Below are 24,747 nucleotides of genomic sequence, written 5' to 3' on the forward strand. Positions count from 1 at the left end.
ATTCCCTCCTTCAGAGCAACAAAATTTTTTTGCTAATTCCAAGAAAATTACCAGATAATTACTAACACTAGTTCCTCAATACATCTATTCGATTGGATCCCATACGATAAACAAATGAAAATATTAAATAGATGATTATATATTACTAAAAGTTGTATAGTGTTGAGTCATGGAATTCATTATTTGTAAGCAAAGTTTTATGCTATTCAGCAGGGTATATAGTTCCAAATGGTAAAATTGACGTTGACTTACACATCCTAATTCTCTCAGATGAAAACATTAATTTGAAAGAACTTATTTTGCCTCTTGAAGATTCAGCTTTTGCACTTCCTCCCCAAAACTCAAGATTTGGGGAAAAACTTTAAAATATTAGTTTAAAGTGAGGCAAGTCAATTTCAACATATTCGATAACTACCAGTCTATTCTTAGGTTTGTTTACTGAGTATATGTCTAGGACACCCAAGCCAATATGTCTTTGACCGGTTCATATTCTATGAAGAGAAAATTGACAATATTGAAAGTACCAGATGATCTAATGCACCGTAAATATTTTGGGCTTTGTTTGTTTTGTTATTTTATTTTTCTGGCTTTGATGGTATATTTAGATTGAGACAAAATTTACATTATCACTTTCATGTGTGTGATTAATAGAAGACGAGTGCAGAAGCAAATAGTTTTAAAAGATGTGTCTTCTTCAAGCACTGTAATAACATCCTGGTTGTATTTGAAGTGTCACTTTCTAGCAGTATTCTGCTTTTCCATCCACATTCATGACTAGCCTTTCTTTTTTTATTCCTCTAGTATTGAGCACCTCAAGGATACAGACAAATGATAGACAATGCTATAGAAATGCTATTTTCAAAATCTTATGATCATTTCATATAAATCACTGGACTGAATATATGAATTGTCTCCCCTGCCTCAGGAAATCCCCTTAATGGGGTGCGCGAGTGGCCCCGTCAGTTAAGCATCTCACTCTTGATTTTTGGCTCAGGTTATGATCTCATGGTCAAGATCAAGCCCCAGGTTGGGTTCCATGCTCAGCATGGAGTCTGCTTGAGATTCTCTTCCTCCTTCTCCCTCTACCCTTCCCACTCCTTCACTGCACCTCTCTCTCTGAAATAAATAAATAAATCTTAAAAAGCAAAGGAAAATCCCCTTAAAATACAATAGTGGGATCTTTAAAGAGATGACTCCACAAAAAAAAAAAATGGAGAATATAAATGAAGAAAACAATAAAATATCAAAAATGCCAGTCAGGGGGGTGGGCAGTCACCTGAGTGGCTCAGTCAGTTGAGCATCTGACTCTTGGTTTTAGGTCAAGTCATGATCTCAGGTTGTAGAATCCAACCTCCGTCAAACTTCACCTTCAACATGGATCTGCTTGGGATTCTCTCTTCCACTGCTCAACTTTCTCTCTTTCTCTCTCTAAAAATAAATAAATAAATCTTTTAAAATATATCAAAAGTTGGGAGGCAATTTAATAGTGACAAGTGACCTAGCAGATGCAAGAAAGTAGAACTCTAAATTCATAGGGAAAAAGGTCAAGATGTTACCTCATTGAACAAGAAAACCCACAAGAGACTTAGGAATTAGTGGCCTCAGGTTTCCCTAAACTTGAGCTGAAATTATGCAGAAAGATAAGGCAAATATCTATGAAGGAATAGTTCAGAGCCTCAGATCCCTTGCCCCATTTGGCACTATGAAGTCACTTCTCAATACCCTGTCTGAGAACTAGCAGGTTTTTGTTACAAAACGCAAAAAACAGTCTATGGATTGAAGCTGCCAGGATAGATGAGCACGAACTTACCATACTGCACAGAGGGCAGTGAGTTTGTAGCTATCAGTTCTGTAAGATAGGCCAACAGGCTGGAGACCTAGGGAAGAGTTGATGTTGCCATTCTAGTCTGAAGGCAATCTGCTAGTAAAATCCCCTCTTCCTCCAGACATCAGTCTTTATTGTACTAACGCCTTCAACTGATTGATGAGGTCCACTCATGTTATGGGAGATAATCTACTTTACTCAACCTATATAGAACTATCTAGAATAATGTTTGACCACATATCTGGGTACCATGGCCTGGCCAAATTGACAAATAACCATTCACATAGGGTGACCTTTTCATTTTCAATATTGTCATATCTCATTGGTTTCTTGGGAAATTATTTAAGGCATTATTCTAAAAGGAAAAGATATTAAAAACAAAAGAAAGAGAAATGTAAATACTTAAAATGAGAGGTGATTGTCTTAGGTTTCTAATAATTGTGTAGCCAGTTTGTTTCAGGTTGCTTGCAGATAGGTATATTGTGAAACTGATGAAATTTATATTCACCAATATAAATTTAATATATTTACTAACTGGCAGCAAAATAATAGTATTAAAGTTGATGAAGACTTCTTGAGTACAAATTCATTTAGAAAATTCAAAATAAATATTTAAAGTCTTCATTTTTTCCTGGCATTTTATAAATGGTATTTTGTGTAAAATTTTAATCACTATTATGTATAGCAAAGCCAAGATTCATAAAAACATAACATAATAAACAATGTTAGTTTATTTAAGTTACTTTAACCTTGATTAATAGTAGAAAAATAAATCTCTAATAAATAAAAGGCAAAATGAAGAAAACATCAATACATCTTAGCTATGACTTTCAGCAGTACTGCATGTGAGAAAATACTTTGACATTTTGTATTTATTTTTATAAATGAATCTATACCTCTAGGCTGTTTTGAATTTGTCAGTAATTATTTTTTTTTCTAAATGAAAGTGTTATATGTATTATGGCACAAATCATTTTAATAAAGAAATGCATCTTATGTATATTAATAGTTCTTGTTCCTGAATATTCCATTAAATATAATCATGAATTAATTATAACTTATAATGGGGCTTGATAAAATACTAAGATCTCATAATCAAAAGTTAATTGCTTAGAAAAGTTTTAGTTCATTTTTTCTGTAGTTTTTAGAATATTATTTTGATACAGAATTTTCCACACTATAATTCCTATCCATTAATTTTTACTCTCTCATTTGGGATATTATTTTACATATCCAATAGTTCTTATAAGAACACACTTTTGACTATTTAAACACGATCATTGTGCCCAGCCCCAAATATTTATCTTCATTAGGCAAAATTTGTTTCTCATACGTAAACTTTTGGATTCTCACAATCCTGTTCATACTCTTTGGGGCACATTCTATGTTAGCCCAACACATTGCAACCTAAAATTCCAAGAATTAATTAATTCTCAATTCTGTTCGGTCTCTCTTACCATTGAGCATGCAGGGACTAGAGGCAACAACCCTCTGTGGACTCGAAAATCCACTATAAATTTTGACTCCCCCCAAATTTAACTAATAGTTTACTTTTGCTTGGAAGCCTTACTGATAACATTGTCTATTAATACACATTTTTATGTTGTATGTATTATATACTATGTTCTTATAATAAAGTAATCTTAAGAAAAGAAAATGTTATTCAAAAAATCATAAGGAAGAGAAAATCATGTATAGTACTGCACTGTATCACAAAAATCTACATATGAATATGGACTCATGCATTTGACCATGTGTTGGTCAAAAGTTAATTGTACACATATATGAATATATGTGCACACAGCTATCTATCATATATACATATAATGATATATAGTGTATATAATATATCATCTCTCTTAAAAAAAAAAAAAAGATTCCCAAAGTTCATATCCAGAGCTGGAGGATGGAGAAGACCTACAATGTGATCAAAGTTCACATGCCTACTAAGTGGTAGACCTGGGGCTCAGAGAAGATTATGGTTTGACCACATACCACTGTTGATTCTTACCTAAGTTTTGCTCACTGGCCCTATCACTTCTACTTTGAAATTGTGAGATACATGGTTTGTAAGACAATATGTTGTTCTTAAGATTGGACCCCTATATTCTCTATCCTCTCTTGGCCACCATCCAATGATGAGGTCAAACCTCTGTGGGCAGAACTGAAGAAGATGCATGCACATGTCATGCACACCAAAATGACTACAGTAACTCACTAATATGAGTCATTGATGGCTTATGCAGCATGCTTGTCAGTAGACATTAATGGCTATGGAATAACAGGGAACAAGAATTATTTAAGTCTACATAAAGTAAAATTTGTTGATATAGCTGAAGGATACTCATGATTTTACTTTTAGGATATTACTTCCTTTCTATAACACCAGTAATCAATGATAATGCACTATGGAGATGATCCTAGAGGCTTGGAAATGTAATGTCTCACCTTAAATAAGAATAAAAATATTAAGAACACCCTGGGCAGAGTGTGGAGAAAACGACCAAATAATTCAGAATGTGGACATGCAAGAATGGATCTGTTGTGTAAGAGAACCCAAAAGATGACTTTGTTCCTTGAGAAAGCCAAATGGCATTGTGTTCACTGAGCTTATAAGAATTTTGCTGGTTTTGTCTGCTGATTTTGTTGTTTAGTAGGTCAGCTATGGAACAATTCTGTAAGCCACAGCTGATGATAGGGATACTGTTGTGAAACTAAACTTCCCATTCCAGTGGGGATGATGAAATTCTTAAATAAAGGATATCACGTTGTATCATTTATATTTTAGAAACAAAGTGGATATAATTACTATAAAGATGAAATGGCTATCAGAGGTTAATAAATCATGGTGTTCTGAGAGGTAAAATAGATGAAAATATTTTAAAGAATTAAAGATTTGATTTCATCTTGAGAACAACTACATAAATGTTTCACTTGCTTGAAAAGCTTATATCTGTTTTGATTGCCTGCAGAAGTGTAACAGAGTTACTGCCATTCAAATATTAAAATTAAATCTACAACGAAGATAGAGGAGTAAATCCAATACAGAAAATAAACACACTTGATGGAATTGCTTTGTATTATTATAATGGTGTAGATCACTACTTGCTAAGATAAAATGTGATTGTAATTGTACAGTTGTCTGAAGGAATTTGACAATGTGTTCACGGGGTATTCAGCCTCAACTGTTGAGGAAAGGTATAGCAAGAAGACAAGGGAAGCAAAATACAGATGAAGAACATCAACGTGACAGTTTTGCCAGAGTACTAGTAATTTATACTATGTTTAAGTGAGGAAACTTCATGATATTCTATTTGGAAGTGGCTTTCTGGATATGACGCCAAAAGTGCAGGCAACAAGAAAAAATAAACAAATTTGATTATATTGAAATTAAAAAGTTTGTATATGAAAGGATACAATAGAGTGAAAAGACAACACACAAAATGGAGAAAATATTTATAAACCACGAATATGTAAAAATTATTATCAAGAACATATAAAGAACCCCACATCTCAATAGCTCACATAAAACTGTAAGAAAAAGGAGAAAAGGCTTGAAAGCCATTTCTTCAGAGAAGATATATAAGTGGCCAATAAACACATGAAAAGATGCTCAGCATCACTAATAATTTGGGAAATGCAAATTAAAACCACAATGAGATGCCACTTCAAATTCATAAGTATCTTTTATCAAAAACAGAAAATAAGAAGCATTGCCAAGATGTGGAGAAATTGGAACTTTTGTATACTGTTGATGGGAAGACAAAATGATGAGGCTGTCATGGGATATAGTATGACAGTTCCTCAAAAAAAATTAAACATAGAATAACCATATGATTTCACTTCTGGCTGTATCTTCAAAATAACTGAAATCAGTGTATGATTAACGAGATATCTGCAAACCCATGTTGTTGCAGTGTTATTTGCAATTGCCAAAATGTGGAATTAATTAGTATCTATTGATACTTTAACAAAAATTACTATATACATGCAATTGCATACTTGCATAAATAGAGTGCATGAGTGCATAGCCAGTTACCCAATGTATATGCTGTATATGTAGTGTATACACATATGGATATATACATACACACATATAACACACAAATATACATACTCACACATATATAAGCACAAAGTCATATACATGTTGGATAAGCAAAAAGTCATCATAATTCAAGCATAGCTTCAATTGTTATTTCAGATATTAATTAGGTATAGTTACCTAATTAGATATAAATGCATATGTGTTATATATAGTTTTATAACTCAACATATGTATGTTGAGCTGTAGTTTGCACCTTTCCATATCAAAACTTAGCAAGAATTTGGACTTACCACTAGAGACAATATAAGTGGTTCTGACAGGGACAGGTAACCTTCATATTGATAGTGATTTCATACTTAAGGTAATTATGGATGCCATGCTACACCGTCAAGATTTCTCCTCTAAGACTAAGACATTTGTTTCTCTAGGTGCTGGAAGCAATGGTGTATCAAGGCTCTTAGCCAAATCATTCTGTGGGAATTTTTTCTGTTTTGTTCAAATTCATGTCTCCTTGTTAGGATAACCTGCATTCAATGATTAGTCAAGCAGAGCATACAAAGTCTCGGCCATTTTGCCTTTAGGTGGGGCAATTCTGAAGAGCTATACTATTTTATAGATCATCTGAAATCTTTGCTGCATCTACTGGGTTTTCAACAATTTCTCCCCTTCTAATTCCTTTACTGCTCCGTAGACGTTCATTACAAAGGAACTTCTCAATAAGCTTCCTGTACACACCATCTCCAAATGTTCTTTCTAGAGGATCCAACCAACCAAGATAAATGTTAATATCATGATTCTCTAGATGCTTCTACCACCATCTCCCATCTCTCCCAACTTCTTAATACATTTTCACGAAGAAATAGAAAGTTATCTAAAATACTAGAATGAACACTGGAAATTGATAAAACACAAAAACATTGACCAAAATCTAGGGGAAATTTTAATGAACTTCAATTTGAAATGATTAATTACAAAATATAATCCCACAAAACATCAAACAAAACAAGCAATAGGACTAGAAAAACGGACAGGTAAGACTTTGATTGTGAACCATTGTCCTCTTAACTCTAGCCCTAAAGAAGAGACAGATGAGAGCAACTTAGAAACTGCATTAGACTTAATTACAAGAAGATAGTGTCATTTTTTTCATTTTAGTCCCTTTTGAAGGAACTTGTTTTCCAGTTATTTGAAGATCAAAGATGCTGGTTGTTGTATAATTCCAGGGAAAGTAGTTGGAAAGGAAAGGAAGTGATATAAGGCTCTATGGGTTATGAAGTTAATTAATGACAAATACTGATGATAGAGATGGACACAAGCTCACCAATTTCTCCTCCCTCAAACAGTCAGCCAACACACAAATGACAATTAAAATCAAATATTTTATATCAGGTAAAATAATGATAAAAATATTTTTGTGTATGTTTACAATCAGTGTATTCTCAAATATTTTTTAAGATATGTAGTGAACTATGTTTATTTCCAGAAAGAGTTGGTGTAGACTTTCTGTTTGCAGCTGAGCCATGGACAATTTATTGAAAATCAAGAGAAAAGCTTTTTATAGTTGTTCCCATATGCTTACATATTTCATGCTTTTATTTGCATTTTATTTATGTTAACAGATGCTTGCCTTTAAATGTGTAGATCATTTGATACACTCGAAAAGGGCATTATTCCCACATTGCACTAGAGAATAGAAGCTCTTGAAATAATGGGTGCAACACAGTGATGCATCTTCACTTGTTTTAACTTTCTTAGTATTGTCTTTAGTTCTAACTTGGAGAACTAAAATTTAAGGTATGAGTAAATAAAAATGGCTTGTCAGTTGAACTGTGATATTAAATTTAATATTGGAGAGTGGTTACAGGAATATTTGCAGTGATTTTTGTTTGTTTGTTTGATTTTACTTTCCCTTCATGCAGCAGACCAACAGTATTTGTTGGGTGCCTTCAACTTAGACCAATATTGAAATATTTTTTCTATAATGCAATGTTTAAGGAAAGTCAGTATCCAATTCTCTGAGCTAAAACTACATGTCATAAAAATTAAGGAATATATCATAAAAATTAAGTAATTGTAAATTGGACAAGGCCAGAAAATTGAAGATATCTTTGTTTTGAGGAATACTGTGAATTTATTAAAAAAAAATTATGAAGGGGGTCATTTATATCTCCAAGACTAGAGACATTATATGAGTGCTCCAAACATACCTCAGTGCCTGGTTATGATACACACTCAACCACTATCCTTCTTGGGCTTCTTGAAGAAAAGTACCTAGATTGATCAATATTTTTGAGAACATTTAAGCTCTATTCTTTTTGCAAATTTCAATTAAATAATGTTACCAACTAGAATCAGTATATTATACATTAGATCCTCAGACTTCATTCATTTTATAAATAAAACTTTGTACCTTTTTAACAACCTCTCCCTAATTCCCCTACCTCCCAGACTCTGGCCTACTCCATCTTTCTAGAAGTTGAACTTATTTATTTTTAATTTTTTTTTTTAGATTCTACATCTAAATGATACTATGTGGTATATATAGTATTTCTCTGTCCAGCATATTTCACTTAGCATAACTTGGTGTAACATCTTCAAGTTCCATCCTTTTGTTGCAAGTGGCAAGACTTACTTAATTTTTATGACTGAATAATATTCCATTGTATATTTATACACTTTATTTATCCATTTATCCATAGATGGACACTTAGATTGTTTCCATATATTGGCTATTGTGCATAGTGTTGCAATGAATATAGGAATGCTGGTATTTCTTGTAGATACTGATTTTATTGCCTTTGGCTACCCAGAAGTGAGGTTGCTGAATCATATGGTAGTTCTATTTCTTTAGGAACTTCCATGCTATTTTTCATAGTGACTGTGTCAATCTCCCACTATAAAAGTATTCCCTTTTCTACATCCTCACTAGCATTTATTATCTCTTATCTTTTTGATAATAGCCATTCTTAGCCAGTATGAAGTGATGTCTTATTGTAGATTTTTATTTGTGTTTCCCTGGTGATTAGTGATGTTGAACTAGGTGTTTTGGGAGCCTGTCCCCTCATTGAGAGTCTTAAAAGTTGAAGCCTGGATATGGAGTCCAAATCATCTACTCATTAAGGAGAAGCTAGGAACAAGGAGTTCCCTCCCAGTGACACAGCACTGTGTCAGCTCTGGGGTTTATGGAAAGTTGTGTCTCAGTCTTTCCTACTTTTCCAGATGAGCAATTTTTCTCATTCATGGGATGTATAGGAGGGGCTCAGTTAGATCCTAGAATCTCTTTCAGAAGGAATTCCATCTCATGTAGCTATACGTTTGGCATATTCCTGGGAGGAAGGGAGCCAAGAGTGTCTGTCACAATCCTGTTGACTCTTCATGTTATATCTAAGAGTACTTATTTAAATTAAGCTAAGAATTTACAACTTAAATTGTCTATTATCTATCTATCTATCTATCTATCTATCTATCTATCTATCTATCATCTATCTATCTATCATTTATCATGTACCTATCTTCTTTGGAGGCCCAGACACTGTCATATATGTCTCTTTGAAAAAGCTGTCATATTCTCATGTAATCCTTTATTTTTCCCTGTAAGATAATTGGTCATGGTTCAGCTCTCACTCTTCCTGTGACCTGGTAGTGAATTACCACTTTATCTGGGTCAATCTTTACTAACTTGTTTTTAGTTTGCAAATACACTTGCTTGCATACATTTTTGTTGTAGTTTATTGTGTCAGAAGTTTGTGATATGTGGCCAGTGTCATGATCAAAGCAGTTACTTGATAGTAACATTTCCATCTTTTTAGGTAGTAAAATCATGTCAAGGATTTTGGCTAGCCACATTTCTTCATACCATAACCAAGATGTTGAACACATTCATAGTCTACTCCAGATCCATGCAATATACCGAGTTCACAAGGCATCCTCTGGAAGTCACTAAGGTAAGAACAGAATGAAAACATGAATGAATAATATCTATATCACTTCATTTTGACATGAATGTTTTTACATAATTAATTCAATAAAATATAGTTGGGGTTATATTCTCCCTTTCTAAGAACCTCTAATAATACATGAAATACCAAATGAGAACATTTGTCACAGTAAAAATTAAGAAAATTAATGGAGTGACAGAGCTGTTAGCTGTCTGTCAAAATTCTTCACCCACCTCTCCATAATGGACACAGAGTTGGAATTCATTCCTCAGACACCCTTTCTTGCAGGTGTGACTATTTGACAAGGAAACAGTGTGGGCAGAAGTGTTTGTTTCTGATGAAGGACATTCATGTTCATAGCATGCCCCCTTCTCACATTCCTTTCCATTTTGCCTTCTGCAGCCCAGACATGGCCACTAATCCCCAGGAGAAGATGGAATAACCAGACAGAAGGGTCCTCAGTCTTTATCCACAAATGAAACAGAATTGCCCACAGACATAGAACATTCCCCCTGAAGCATTATGTGTAAGAAAAATGAACTGCTGTTAAGCCACTAACTTGCTTGAGTATCTCATGTTGAAGTAGGTTAGTACTCCTTCACTAATATAACAGAAAAACAGCAAATTATAGGATAAACAAACAGTAAATTATCTATTTATTTTTATTTTTTTAGATTTTTATTTATTTATGAGAGTCACACACAGAGAGAGAGAGAGAGAGAGAGGCAGAGACACAGGCAGAGGGAGAAGCAGGCTCCATGCAGGGAGCCCGACGTGGGACTCGATCCCGGGACCCCAGGATCACGCCCCGAGGCTGAAGGCGGCGCCAAACCGCTGAGCCACCCAGGGATCCCGTAAATTATCTAATATGATTATATATGTCAAACAATAGTTTCATAAGCTTGATTCTGAGGTCACTGGGTGGAGTTAGTATTAGATGAAAGAACTGATTAATCATAAGGATGCACCAAGTACAGTTCTCTAGCACAGAGCCAATTTTTAAATGCAAATTTGATCATAAACACACATTTTTATTTTGATGTGTGCCAAAAATGTTCTATAGGAACACTATGGGTATTAAAACATGGGGGAGTCCCATTTAGCCTAGAGTGAACAATGAAAACCAGAATTTGATATGGCAACCAAAGTGAAAATATATAATATTACACTTGTAAATAAACTAAAAATAGCAGTCCTTGGAGTCCTCTGTGGGAAAAAGAAATGTAACACTTGAATATCATTAAAGTTCACACTAGGAAATCCAAATAGAAAAAAACTTTCTTAAGGAGTTTTTGATTACATGGTTTTCATCTGTTCCTTGTCAATATATTTTTTTCATAGTTCTCCGAAGAAGATTTCCCTATTCATGCTATTTGAGGAACTGGTTCCTGGAACCACCTTAAAATGATTTTACTGTAATTGTTCCCTTTTTCTCTTGTAAGATTCAATTTCATGTTTCATCTGCTTCCTCAATTTCCTGTTGTTAAATAGAAAAATGTATTCTGATCTTCTAATAAATGCATAGAAATCGACTTAGCCAAATGGATAGTTTTGCAGGATACAATCCATTTATTAAGGGGAAAAAAAGAACCTGAAGAAACTGAAGATGTTAGTAACAATTTTTTAACTGCAGTGCTTTTGTATCACATTAAAGAAACTTAGGTAATTGAATAGGTTTATTTTATATTCTAGATTATGTCATTTCCTATGTTAATTACATGCTGAAGTGAACAATTTTGTAAATATTTTATCCAATAAGTGATCCATCAGATCATTTCTTCTAAAATTCAGGACACCTGGGTGGATCAGTGGTTGAGCTCAGGTCCTGAACCCAGGGCTTCTCCCTCTGCCTGTATCTCTGCCTCTCTCTTTCTGAGTCTCAAATAAATAAATAAATAAATAAATAAATAAATTCTTAAAAAATTTCTTCTGAAATTTTAAGGCTAGTTATTATTTGTGTTCAATTATTTATATTCAATAATTCATAATAATAATAGGGATATACTTTCATTCCAGGTACACTCATAGGCATTTAGCACATAATACTCAAGCATCCCTGTCACAAATATGATGGAGAGTTAAGTTCCCAACTTCATAGTTAATAAAAGGCCGACTCAGACTTCAAGACCAAGAAATTTAACTTCTGAGCCCTTGATTTTAAACACCCCCCCTTGAGATTTCCCCAAACCTTACTGATCTAGTATGAGGCAAATCACTTTACACAAAGGGAAATTAAGACTGAAAAAAATATATGACTTAGTTAAGAATAAGCAAAATTAAATAATGGTTTCTTTCCTTCTCAGGGCATTTCAGTAGGTCTCAGGATCCCACAATATAATTTTAAAGTTCAGTATCCCTTTATTTAACAAAATATTTTAATAATAAAAAAATAAATAAAATAGTCATTAACATCTGCTTAGTGAAATGCAGTATGACAGATAGGATTGAAGTATAAATATGATCTAACAGCAATATTTGCATGAAAGAACTACAGTTTACCATAAAAATATGCAGTGTGGGTGTCTTAAGTTAAAGGGATTTTTAAAAATGGCATCTAGCAATCCCCATTTCACACAGTGAGTCCACAGAAAAAGCTTCATTAGTAAGATTGCATTCCAAATTATAAATGACTACACACTACATCATGTCCAGACTTGTGCATGTTTGTCTGTTGCTCAGCGTTTTCATTTATAGGTGACCAACTCAAGACTTTGATAGAAACAAGCAAAACATATTACCACGAAAAATTTAGGAAATTTCTTGGTGTTGACATAATATTTCCCTGGTCAATGTCTTTTATCCTACCCGGGAAGTGCAGGAGAGATCGGTCCAATGCCTAAACAGACAGCTTGCTGGAGATGGGCAGACAATAAATCTAGGGCACTGGGGTAACTCAGTCGGTTCAGCATCTGTCTTCTGTTCAGATCTTGATCCCTGAGTCCTGGGATCCAGCCCCACATCAGGCTCCCTGCTCAGTGGGGAGTCTGCTTATCCCTCGCCCTCAGTCCCTTCCCCAATTTCCCTTCTCTTGTGCTCTCTCACGCTATCTCTTCTCAAATAAATAAATAAAATCTTTTTTAAGAAAAAAGCACCACACTATCCACATGATTCTTTTTTTTTAATATATTTTTTTAATTTTTATTTATTTATGATAGTCACACAGAGAGAGAGAGAGAGGCAGAGACATAGGCAGAGGGAGAAGCAGGCTCCATGCACCGGGAGCACGATGTGGGATTCGATCCCGGGTCTCCAGGATCACGCCCTGGCCCAAAGGCAGGCGCCGAACCGCTGCGCCACCCAGGGATCCCTATCCACATGATTCTATTTTAACCTGACTTGTTGGAACATTCCACTTCCATTCAACAGGTGAACAGGTTGAAAGAGTTGCAATATTCTCAACTTTTCCAAGATGTATGCCTCTAATTCTGTCTGTATATCCGTTTAAGAGTCACCCCCCTCTGCAAACTAACTGCTCATATGTATGGGTCCAGGGGAAGGACTGTATAACGGACATCTGGCTGACGTTTCGGTTGGAGTAAGTGAGTTAATTGGCCTGTCAGTTAATAATCCTTAGAAGACATTTTAACTATTTGCAGCTCTGTGTAGGATGTAGGGTTGTTAATGTTTTTGTTGTTGTTATTGTTGTTTTTAGCTTAGCCAGTGTCCCCTCTGCCCATTACCAAAGCCATACAAACATTCACCCTCCATAGCCTGTTATTCTATGTTAAGACATCTTGTTTTAAATTGTTTTCTAAAATCAATATTGAAGCCACTGTGGTGTTGGAGGGTGCCCCTGGCAATAATATATAAAAGATGGATGGGGGGGGGGGGCGGTGCACCTGGGTGGCTTAGTTGGTTAAGTGTCTGCTTTCAGGTCATGATCTCAGGGTCCTGGGATCCAGCAGCATCAGGCTCCCTGCTCAGCAGAGAGTCAGCATGCTTGCCCCTCTTTCCCACTCATGCTCACTCTCTTAAATAGATACGTAAAATTATAAATAAAAAAACAAACAAACAAAGCCTAAGGTCTCAGGTACTTGGATAGATGGGCTTTCTTGTGCCCAGGACTCTGCTACAGGGAACCTTCAGGGAAGTCCACTAGAGCAGCACTCGTCCCTGTCACAACTGCTTCTCTTTTTAACACACCACCTGCCTCTTTAACTATCTAAAAATAAAATGGGGGAAGGAGAGAATTCATCATGTTAACATGAATTCCACCCACATATATTCCCTGAGACGTCATCATATAGATCCCAGCATGCCTCCCAAATCATCCTCTTTAGTCATGGCAGGAGCTTAAGCTTCTGTGGGCTGTCATCATCCGATGAATTTGTATGCCCATGTTGTTAGGCAATACATCAATTGGATGCCATCCCCAGTGTCTCTCTGACCTTCCCAAATCATCCACTGTTCACTCTCACACTCACAGTCTCTCATTTGCAAAATTAGCTCTCACTGTATTACTTCTTTCTCATAGCCCTACAAAATGCCTTTTTATTATCCTCCGTGTTACATCCTATGCACCATGTACCAAAGGACATAGGGTCAATGTCCTACTGGTCTTCTGTGGTGTTTCAAGTGACTACATGTATTTCCTGTGCCCCCCCCATACACACACACACACACACACACACACACACACACACACACGTCTGGCCATATGCTGCTACCCCTCCTAGGAAGAATGATGTTTGCTGTATCAAAGATGGTAATTTTCTGTGGGTGGAAATTGACTTGATGTTTTTAAACTTTCCTTTGTCTTTTTCTTTATCCCTGATTTCCTAATTCCTAATAATCAACATTTTTCTCTCACAAAATCAATGCATTTATATTCTTTCAAAAATAAACCTAGTACAAACAAGCTAAATGATTAACTATGTTGTCCTTATATGTGCTCTTGAGCTCACTGGGTGCAATTTTTCATTCTGTTTTGAACATTCATTGAACAAATGAATGTTAATAGGCACAATGAAAATAAAGATTAATTGTTTTAAAACTTACTGAATCTTCGGGGAATTCACAAGTCCTGTTGATTGATCCTATGTGCTCTTTCTAAAGTTCAAAATGTAAAAGAGCCTGGCCACATTTGAAAGCTTTTTTCCCCCAATCTAATATTGTGTATATTTTGTGTTTCTCTGTCACAATCTACGTACAAAATATCACGTATGTTAAAACAACTTTTAAACTTCAATGTGCCTTATGTAAGAATATAAATATTCTAAATGTGCTCATTTTGGCAGCACATATCCTAAATATTCCAAGTATATATCTGACGGCAATGCTGTGATCAGCGTACATACAACTTAAAGTATGAGACCTGAGGCTTAATGTCTCCTGTGCTTGGCACATGGCATAAACATGTTTCACAACTGCTGGAAGAGACCCTGGCTCTTGCACCACTCTGACTGGGATAAATACACAGCTCCCAACCACTTTGCCTCTGAAGCCATCGAGCAATTTTAAAATCAATTTGGTATTTGACAGGGAGCCATTGCAGTTCCCATAGGAAAGCAGTGACATGCTGAGACCATTTAGTGTGAATAAAATTCTGACAGCAGCATTTTGCTGAAGTTGAGCTTTTGTGGCATTTTTTCCCCTAAAAGATCATTTAAAAAAGGGCATGGTGATAGTGTAACTTAGAGGTTAAAACAGCAGAATCTATTGTCTCAACATCAGCAGGAAGGCAGTTGGTAGATGCTTTCTATTTTTAAGGCAATGATAAAATTAAATTCTTGTCAGAGATCTGAAATTGTGATTCAAAGGCAAAGGTTGATTCCAAATTAGCTGCCTAATGTTTGGCATGAGCACAATGGCCACTGCCATTAAATTTAGCAAAGGCAGGAAGCTTCAGGAAATGACATATATTAAGCAGCAATTTTAATTTAACCATTCGAGCATCATTGTCTATATCATTTAATACGTATTGAAAGATAATATGAAATCAATGTATTTAATTTTACATATACTTTTAAAAATCCATATAAATTTTATTTGTATTTAAATTACCAGCTATATATTTCATGATCAATATTATCTGTTAGAACATTAATCCTACTGACTTCTAGAAATTCACCTAAGCTACCCTAACCTTCATAATTCTAGCATCTAGAATTCTTCAGAATTCTAGCATAATTCTAGCATAATTCTTTCTTTCCCACTTCTCAGAGGACAATTATATTTCGTTCATTTATGAGTACAGTAAATATTACAACAGTAAAACCTTTTTCCCTAGGCCTTCCTAACCTTTGACTTTCATTCTAAATGTTCTAAAACATTTTAGGATATAATTGTCTTTTGCAAACAATTTTGAATTTTGAATATAAATTATGTTTTCATTACACCAAACTAATGTTAATCAGTAGAATGGAATAAAGATAAATGTGATGAGTGTATGTGTGTGTGTGGTGTAGAGTGAGAGCACAAGAGGGACAGGAGAGACTTAGAAGCAATTAGAGAGAAATATCTTTTAGCTTAAAAAACTCACAAGTCAAAAGACATCTCAGAATGGATTCAATTTAGCTAATGTACATACTCTACACATAAATGATTCATTTTCTAACATTTCTGTCTCAGTAAGGCAAATGGGCCCTGGTGGGGAAAATTCAGTGAAAATAATTTATCTTTTTTTCTATTTCTGTAAGTATATAGCAGTGACATTATGATAGGGAAGGTAGCTGTGGGTAGTCACATGGTTGAATAAAAATGCATGTAGGCAAAATCAAGCTAAGATGAGCTTTTGCCAGCATGCCTAATTAGAAGGCTACTCGATTTAAAACTCTGGGTGCAGGATGACCACCCCTGAGAATATGTTACATGTTATCATTTGTAGCCACTCTGAAGAGTCTGTTTGGTTCTAAATTGTTTAGTCAAATTTTGAAGACAAATGTATTAATTTGATTTTTATTGGTATTGATTTATATCAATAAATATTTTACACCTAAAAAGAACTATTTCAAAGTGTAATTAGTACATTTCCTATATTATACAAGCCACCTATATCAGGTTTCAAAAATTTTTTCATCACCCCTCAAAATTCCCAAAGCCACTAAGCCAGCATTCTCTGTTTCATGCCTCTCTGAGCCCAGACAATCCAGTTTCTGTCTCTATTGCTTTAACTTTTCTTAATATTTCATACAAATAGGATGATATGTGACATTTTGTGTCTAGATTCTTTCACATAGTATAATGCTTCTGAGATCCATCCATGTTGTCGGACATTTCATTACTTATTTCACCTTAAGTCTGAATAATATTCCGTTGCATAAATATAACACTGTGTGTTTATCCACTCATCTGTTGATGAATATTTTTTTCTGCCTTTTGGCTACAGCCAGTACTGCTATAATGAACACTTAAACACAAAGTATTTGTTTGAGCACCGGTTCTTGATTCATGTGCTATGTGATCATTTGTATATATTTTTGAAGAAATGTCCACTTAAGTCCCTTACCTATTTTTAATTTGATTGTGTTTTGATTGTTGAGTTTTATGTGTTCTTTATACATCCTAGATACTAAATCCTTATCAGATATTCAATTGTCAAACATTTTCTCCCATTTAATAGATTGTCTTTTTACTTTCTCATATCCCTTGATGAGCGAACCTTTTATTTAATTTTATTATTTTTTAATAAGGCATACTTTGTCCATGTTTTCCTTGAGGCTTATGTTTTTGTAGTGATATCCAAAATCCTTTACTAAAGCTAAGGTCACAAGGATGTATTCCTATATTTCTTTCCTTCTAGGAATTTCATGGTTTCAGCTCTTTCATTTAGATTTTTGATCCACTTTGAGGTAACTTTTATTTATTGTGTGAGGTATGGGTCTAACTTCACTCACTAGTAGGTCAAAATCCAGCTGGTTCAACATATCTGTTGATGAGACCATTTTTCATTCATTGAATGGTCTTGCATCCCCCATTTTAAAGAAATGAGTTGGCCATACATATATGAGTTTGTTTCTGAACTATTGATTCGATTCTATTAATATATTTATCTATCCCTATGTTAATATCATTTTATTTTTATTATGATAACTTTCTAGGAGGTTTTGAAATTAGAATATGTTAGCTCCTCAAATTTATTCTTTTCTTTCAAGATTGTTTGGTAATTTAGGGCTTCTTGAAATATAATATGAATTAAGGACTGACTTTTTTCTCTACAAAAAGTTCACTAAATTTTTTTTAAATATTTATTTCAGAGAGAGAGAGAGAGACAGAGAGTTGGGGGGAGAGGTAAAGGAAGAGACAGAGCCCCAAGCAGACTCTGCCTTGAGAGCAGAGCCCAATGCGGGCCTTGATCTCACAACCCTGAGATCAGGACCTGAGCTGAAACCAAGAGTCAGATATTCAATTGACTGTGCTACCCACTGCCTTATGGTCACAAGAATTTTGATAGGGATTTCATTGAGTCTAGATCATTCTAGATACTACTGTCATCTTAATAATATTAAGTCTTTCAATTCATGAACCTGGGCTGTTCTTCCACTTATTTGAATATTTTTAAATCTCTTTCAGCAATGTTTTATAGGTTTCAGTGTACAAATCCTTTACCTACTTGGTTAAGTTTATTTCTAGGTATTTCATGTTTTGGATGTTACTGAAAATGGAATTGTTTTGTTAGTTTTCTTTTCAGATAATTTATTGTTAGTGCCTTGAAACACAACAGGCTTTTCTATATTAATCTTTTTATCCTACTACTTTACTAGTTTTAGCTCTAATGTTTGTTGGTGGTTTCTTTAGAATTTTATATATGAGATCATGTTGCTTGCAAATAGTAACCCACAAACAGGTTAAAACAGATAATATAATTATTTGAGAATAAGACCTGTTCTGCGAGAGTATGAGGCAGGGGCAACTAAAAACACCATGAAGTTCCCTTACTTTTTAAAGTTGCTTTCTTGTTTTTGCTGTTGTTATTGTTGTTGTTGTTCAATGTACACATATGTACTGTAAATGTTTGACTATTTCCTATAGATCTTCCAAAGTTGGTACTGGCAGTTTGAGCTCAAATTTGTGATGATGTCTCTGGAGAAATATTAGTCTTTAGACTACCTACATTTGTCTTTTGTTTGTTTGTTTGTTTTCTGAAAATCCAGTTAAATTTTGATAATATAAAGCAAAATCAGATGTTTTCTAGAGTATTCTTTGGTTAATTGAAAGTATTAATCCTTAAAAAATGGCCCTGCCAATCATGGTAGAGAGACAGAGAGGAAGTAGCTCTAGGAATCTGAAAAGCTCAAAGAAGATTCATCAGGAGGGTGCTGCAATCATAATAATTCAGACCCAACTTCTTTACATCTAAGTATATCTTTGTAATATTTAAATTCTAAGAATTAAGAATCTTTTTGAACTCTATCACCAGAGGTTTTTGGGTAGTGCTGTATGACTGAATTTCATAGTTAACATGGAGCAGAAGAGAGAAAGTTTTCTACAGGAAAGGATGTCACTTCAGAATTTTTTTTTTTAAATGAAATGATCCTAAAATCCTAAAAAAAAAGGATAGGGAAATATAGGCTGCTCATAAATCCCCATTTCAACCCAGAAATCTTCTGAATATATGTGTATGTTAACATATTTTTCCGGTGAGTAGAGCTAAAAATCCATTCCTATTCAATTCTAGAACCTTCTTTGGGACCCCAAGAAGTGAAGGCTACTGTCCAGTTAGATTCTGAAGACAATACTATTATCATCCTGAGATTCATGTAATCACCTCAAAGCTCATGTCAAGTTCACAAAGTGATGATGCAGACTGGCAGCATTTTCCTAGTCTGCCCTAAAAACATCATTTGTGTGTATGTGTATATGTGTATAGCAGAATCCTATCTGTACCATCCTGAAAATATTATTTTAAATTTTACTCTCTAAATTTTTTTCAAAAGGATGCATTTCAACTATTTTTGTTATCAAATATAAACCTATAGTGCTACTGTAAAGTAGAAAATAAACAAGAAAATATAGTCTTATAAAATAACTGAGGGAAAATAATGTGGATTAAGGTTGAAGTGTCAGCCTTTACTTTTAATTTTCCTTCAGAATATCCATAATTATCATTTAAAATTTGTTGAATTATTCATGCTGTTCTCATGCTACTTATTTACTATTCCAGTATTTTCTTCATTATAATACATTATTTTGGAGATGTTACTATGTCTGCACATGAGGCCTTCAGATATATTTTTCTTCATTTTTAGCACATTTCTGTTTATGCTTACAACAATTCCAAAGAAAATGTTTTTCTTTGTCATGGAGAATAAATCAAGAATTTCAGTTTTTATGTGTACAAGCTACAGATTTATTATAGGGAAGAAAATACATTAGTTTCATGATATTTGGCTTCAATATTTCATGTGTGTACCATCCCACCCTAGATATTAATAATCACATAACTCAAAATATAACTGGCAAAAAGGATATTATATTTGATTTTACACAGTATATATTTTACTATACTTTTTTTGTGTTTAGAATCATACCCACTAATGTCTAACATCAATAATGATTATTGCAAAGATAATACAACTGGTATCAGCTATTTATTTTTTTTTAATATTTTACATTATTTATTCATTTGAGAGAGAGAGAGATAACAAGAGAGAGAAAGTGTGAACAAGGACAGTGGGGGAAGCAGGCTCCCCACTGAGCCAGGATCCCAAAGTGGGGCTCCATCCCACAACCCCAGGATCATGACCTAAGCAAAAGGCAGATGCTTAACTGGCTGAGTGACCCAGGCACCCCTGGTATCAGTTAGTTAAGGATTGAAATATATCAGACATACTTTGCAGTTCTAGTAAGTAATTAATTGACCACTCCTTAAAATAAAATTATGACTTTTATTTATGTTTAATTTACTAATGTCATAGATATTTTTATCTACTTAAAGCAATTGAGATGCAGGTATTTATCTAGAGTAATACTTTAACAATCTGATAGTAGAAGTGAATCAACTGAAACAAAATGCAAATCTAGGAGTAAGCTAATTAATCTTCTCTGCAACATGGAAATTAAATGCTACATATTTTATGTGTATTATTGTGTTAGAAAGGTAGAGAGTATAAGTTGGCCTTGTATTATTAAAGGACAGAATGTCTTTTCCTGTAGTCAACTTAGGTTAAGTATCTCAGTGATGTAGGAAAGATGTTGAGGTTGAGAGCTGACAGCCAAAAAAAATTTACTGAGACATAGTTGATGTAAACAGGTGGTTTTTTTAAAGCACAAGGATAGGACCTGTGGTCAGAAAGAGCTGCAGTAGGGTCATGAGGAGTGGCCAGTTATATACTTTCAAGTTGGGAGAGGATTAAGGATAGTGTGTTTCTAAGGAATTTTGGAAGTAAGGTTTCCAGGACCTTGAGAAGCTAGCTATTTTTAGGAAAAGGTCATTTTTTATTGTTTAATAAAACCTTAGTCATGAGACCCTTCATACATATATCAGTGGGTCATATGTTTGGGGGATGATTGACTACATATAATTTAGGGGGAAGAGATAAAGGAAGTTTCCGAAGGAATTTTTATGTGTTAAAGTAGACTTGCAGGATCCTGGGGTTTGGGCTGAAATTACTTTTTCCCCTTTGCAAAGTGTTAACATTGAGGCAGCTGAGTTCCTAGAGGAATGTCATTCTTCCTGGTTTCAAGGCCTTCTCAGTGAGCTATAGGTAGTAAGGACATTTAAATTTTCTTTTGCCTTTGTTTCCCACATCAACAGGATGGAGAGATTTTGTAAAGATAATTTTCGATACATTTCTTCATTGCATTTGCTTATTTTTCCCCCAGATGTAGATATGATTTTACTGTTTGGTCAGAGAGGAAGACAGGGATCTCAACTGGCTTATACAAATTGAGTCATTGGAAGTGCATACATTTGAAGTAATAATCCCCACAACACTGAGCTCAACTCTTAAGATGCCTCACATGTGAAAGGGAGCTTTATATATCTAAAAAACAAACATACCAGACAGAAACTCCTAACAAAGGCAAAAATGGAATGAATAGAAGACCTAATTCTATGAAAGGGCTTCGTGGGTGAGGACTTTGCTCTCCTGTGATTTTTTTTTTTTTCTCCTCCATCCTAGATCATTGCCTGATTTTTCTTCTTATTAAGTCAGAAAATAACACTCCAGGTTGGGAGCAGATGAAGCAAGTAGAAGGGAACTTTTGTTCCCTGAAAATCTCTTCTGAATCCCATTCATTATTTATTCCCCATCCTTGTCAGGTGAAAGTATTCTCAGGGGAGCATCCAAAGGAGAATAAAAACATCTCTAGAAGAGCAATGTTGCCAGTTAGAACCAAGACCACGTATCATCCACCTGAATTTACAGTAGTCCACTATTTACTATCAAAAAGTTTAGCCTCGTAGCTGATACCTACTAGGAAGTATGTGATATAAGGAAATTGAAGAAAAAAACACTTAAGAAAATGGGTGCTATAGGAGCGAGGCAACAAACAGATAAAGGAAAATTAAAGAAGCAGGAACATAATCTCAGAATTAATTTATCATAAGAATAAATGTTCTGAGACAGTTGTATATTCAAGATTTATTTATTTTTTTTTTTAATTTTTATTTATTTATGATAGTCACAGAGAGAGAAAGAGAGAGGCAGAGACATAGGTAGAGGGAGAAGCAGGCTCCATGCACCGGAAGCCCGATGTGGGATTCGATCCCGGGTCTCCAGGATCACGCCCTGGGCCAAAGGCAGGCGCCAAACCGCTGCGCCACCCAGGGATCCCAAGATTTATTTATTTTGAAAGAGAGAGAGAGAGCAAGCAGAGGGGAGGGGCAGAAGGAAAGGGAGAAAGAAAATCACCAGCAGACTCCCCATTGAACTTGGAGCCCCACACCAGGCTTGATCTCAGGATCCTTTTTTTTATTTTTTTTTTATTTTTTTTTTAATTTTTATTTATTTATGATAGTCACACAGAGAGAGAGAGAGAGGCAGAGACAAAGGCAGAGGGAGAAGCAGGCTCCATGCACCGGAGCCTGATGTGGGACTCGATCCCGGGTCTCCAGGATCGCGCCCTGGGCCAAAGGCAGGCGCCAAACCGCTGCGCCACCCAGGGATCCCTTGATCTCAGGATCCTGAGATTGTGACCTGAGTTGAAACCAAGAATTGGATGCTTAACTGACTAAACCACCCAGGAACTCCAGAAAGTTGTAAATTCAAAAGATAATATTGGAAACACTAATGATGTGGGATTATCAAGCACAATAGCCAAGGAAGAATTTTTAAGACATTTTACAGTGCAAAAGGTGTTTTTATTACAGCATGGGGACAGGACCTGTGGGCAGAAAGAACCAAGGAGTCTCCTCTCAGAAAGAGAGGTCCATTGGAACCTTGGAGGAGCCACTCCCTGAATGTGTGTGGAAAAGTGGATCCATGTATTACAGCCAGAATTTTCCTGCAAGAAATAATATTCCAATCAATTGTGATAAGTACAGTTAGCAGACAGCTTCCGGCTGAGGAGATTGTATTATCTATTACAGCATTTGAGCCAAGACCTTCCTCTTTCCAGTTAACCTCAGCCACTACCTGAGCATGTTCAGGTACTAAAGTTTTAGGGACATACCTAGTATGTGATCCAAACCTTTCCTCTTGAGAGATCTGCATACCTGGAAACCAGATCTTTCTTACGATAGGATCGCTGTGCATGTCCAATCATAGTCACTTGGGGACAAGGGAGGATTAGACATGCCTAAGCAGTTCATCTATATTCCACATACAGTCCTCACTGCCTTCATATGTAGCAGGAACCCTAGCTTTTTCCTGGTGATGAGTCAGTTACCCCTGCTAGGATGGTCAATTGGCAACATGACTGCTGGTCCCAGGATGCCATGAATCTAAAGGACTCTGTTAATGTTTGGTGGATTTTCTTGTTTCCTTCTATATATATATATATATATATATTCAATATAATATATGTATATTCTTTTATTATTATTATTATTTAAATTTTATTTATTTTTAATTGGGTTCCACATGGAACCCAATGTGGGGCTCGAACTCACAACCCTGAGATCAAGACCTCAGCTGAGATCAAGAGTCAGCTACTTAACTCACTGAGCTGCCCAGGTGCCCAGGAGCTCTAACCTAAAATGTGAAGTGTGTTACCTCCATAACCAAAGAGGCTTAACAGGTAGCCTTATATGTCCTTATATGTGATAAGGGATGCAAAAGGCAGGGGGATATCCCAGTATTCACCTACTATAAGAATTCAAAAAATATTCCCAAAATGAATGGTCCCTGGATATTGATAGGGTTTCTTCCCAGCTTCTGCAGCACATATTTTTTCTTTTTTTAAACTAAAAATCTAGCCACCAGAAAGCTAGCCACCCTACTTTTTGCCACCCTGCTCAATTAAAAAGATGCTTTCACTATAATGAATCAATACAATATTATGAATGATATCATGATAGTCATGATGTGTTCTGACAATTATGACAGAGACCTGGAGAGTTAAAGTAGCATCAGGCAAAATTCTTAAGTGTATATTTTGTCAGTTGTGTGTGAGTGCAAACTGTTTCTGTTTTTCTTTTCTCTTTGGGATAGGAAAAAATACATTTGCCCAATCAAATCATCACAAACCTGAAGTCATATTAATCAGATTCTAACTAAGACTCCATGTTCAGTGCTGCAGCTACAAGTGTTCCCACTACTTGGTTGAACTTGAGGTGGATTGCAGTCATTCTTCAGGATCCAGGAGCCAAATGGTTAATTAAATGGAGATGTAATAGTGATCATCATCTCTACATCTTCTCCCCCGCCCCCACCCCGCTTGCTTTCAGTAGTATCTGGTCTGTATTGTGAATGGAAGCTTTCCCTAATTGCTACTACTCCTCTCCCCTTTACCATTCAGAGGAGTCAATACCAATAATCTTGTTATAAGTCTAACTGGGTTTGGCACCTGCTGACACAACTGACACAGTTGGTGCTAAAGAGGTTCAAGGCCTT

General features: G+C 35.2%; 1 long non-coding RNA gene across 4 annotated transcripts in view; it reads right to left on the reverse strand.

The window, feature by feature from the left end:
* Positions 1-695: 695 nt before the first annotated feature.
* The window catches only part of LOC112644004 (uncharacterized), a 106,498-nt gene continuing 82,446 nt past the window's right edge, over positions 696-24,747 (reverse strand). For 3 of the 4 annotated variants that reach the window (XR_003126049.3, XR_003126050.3, XR_003126051.3), the window contains one exon: positions 6,864-9,812. This is a non-coding gene — a long non-coding RNA (uncharacterized LOC112644004). Of the gene's footprint in view, positions 812-1,276; positions 1,429-6,863; positions 9,813-24,747 lie in introns of those variants that run through there. The other variant, XR_007411772.1, reaches the window with a different exon arrangement.

The sequence above is a fragment of the Canis lupus genome, chromosome 1 (genome assembly GCF_003254725.2).
Source record: "Canis lupus dingo isolate Sandy chromosome 1, ASM325472v2, whole genome shotgun sequence".
NCBI lineage: Eukaryota > Metazoa > Chordata > Mammalia > Carnivora > Canidae > Canis > Canis lupus.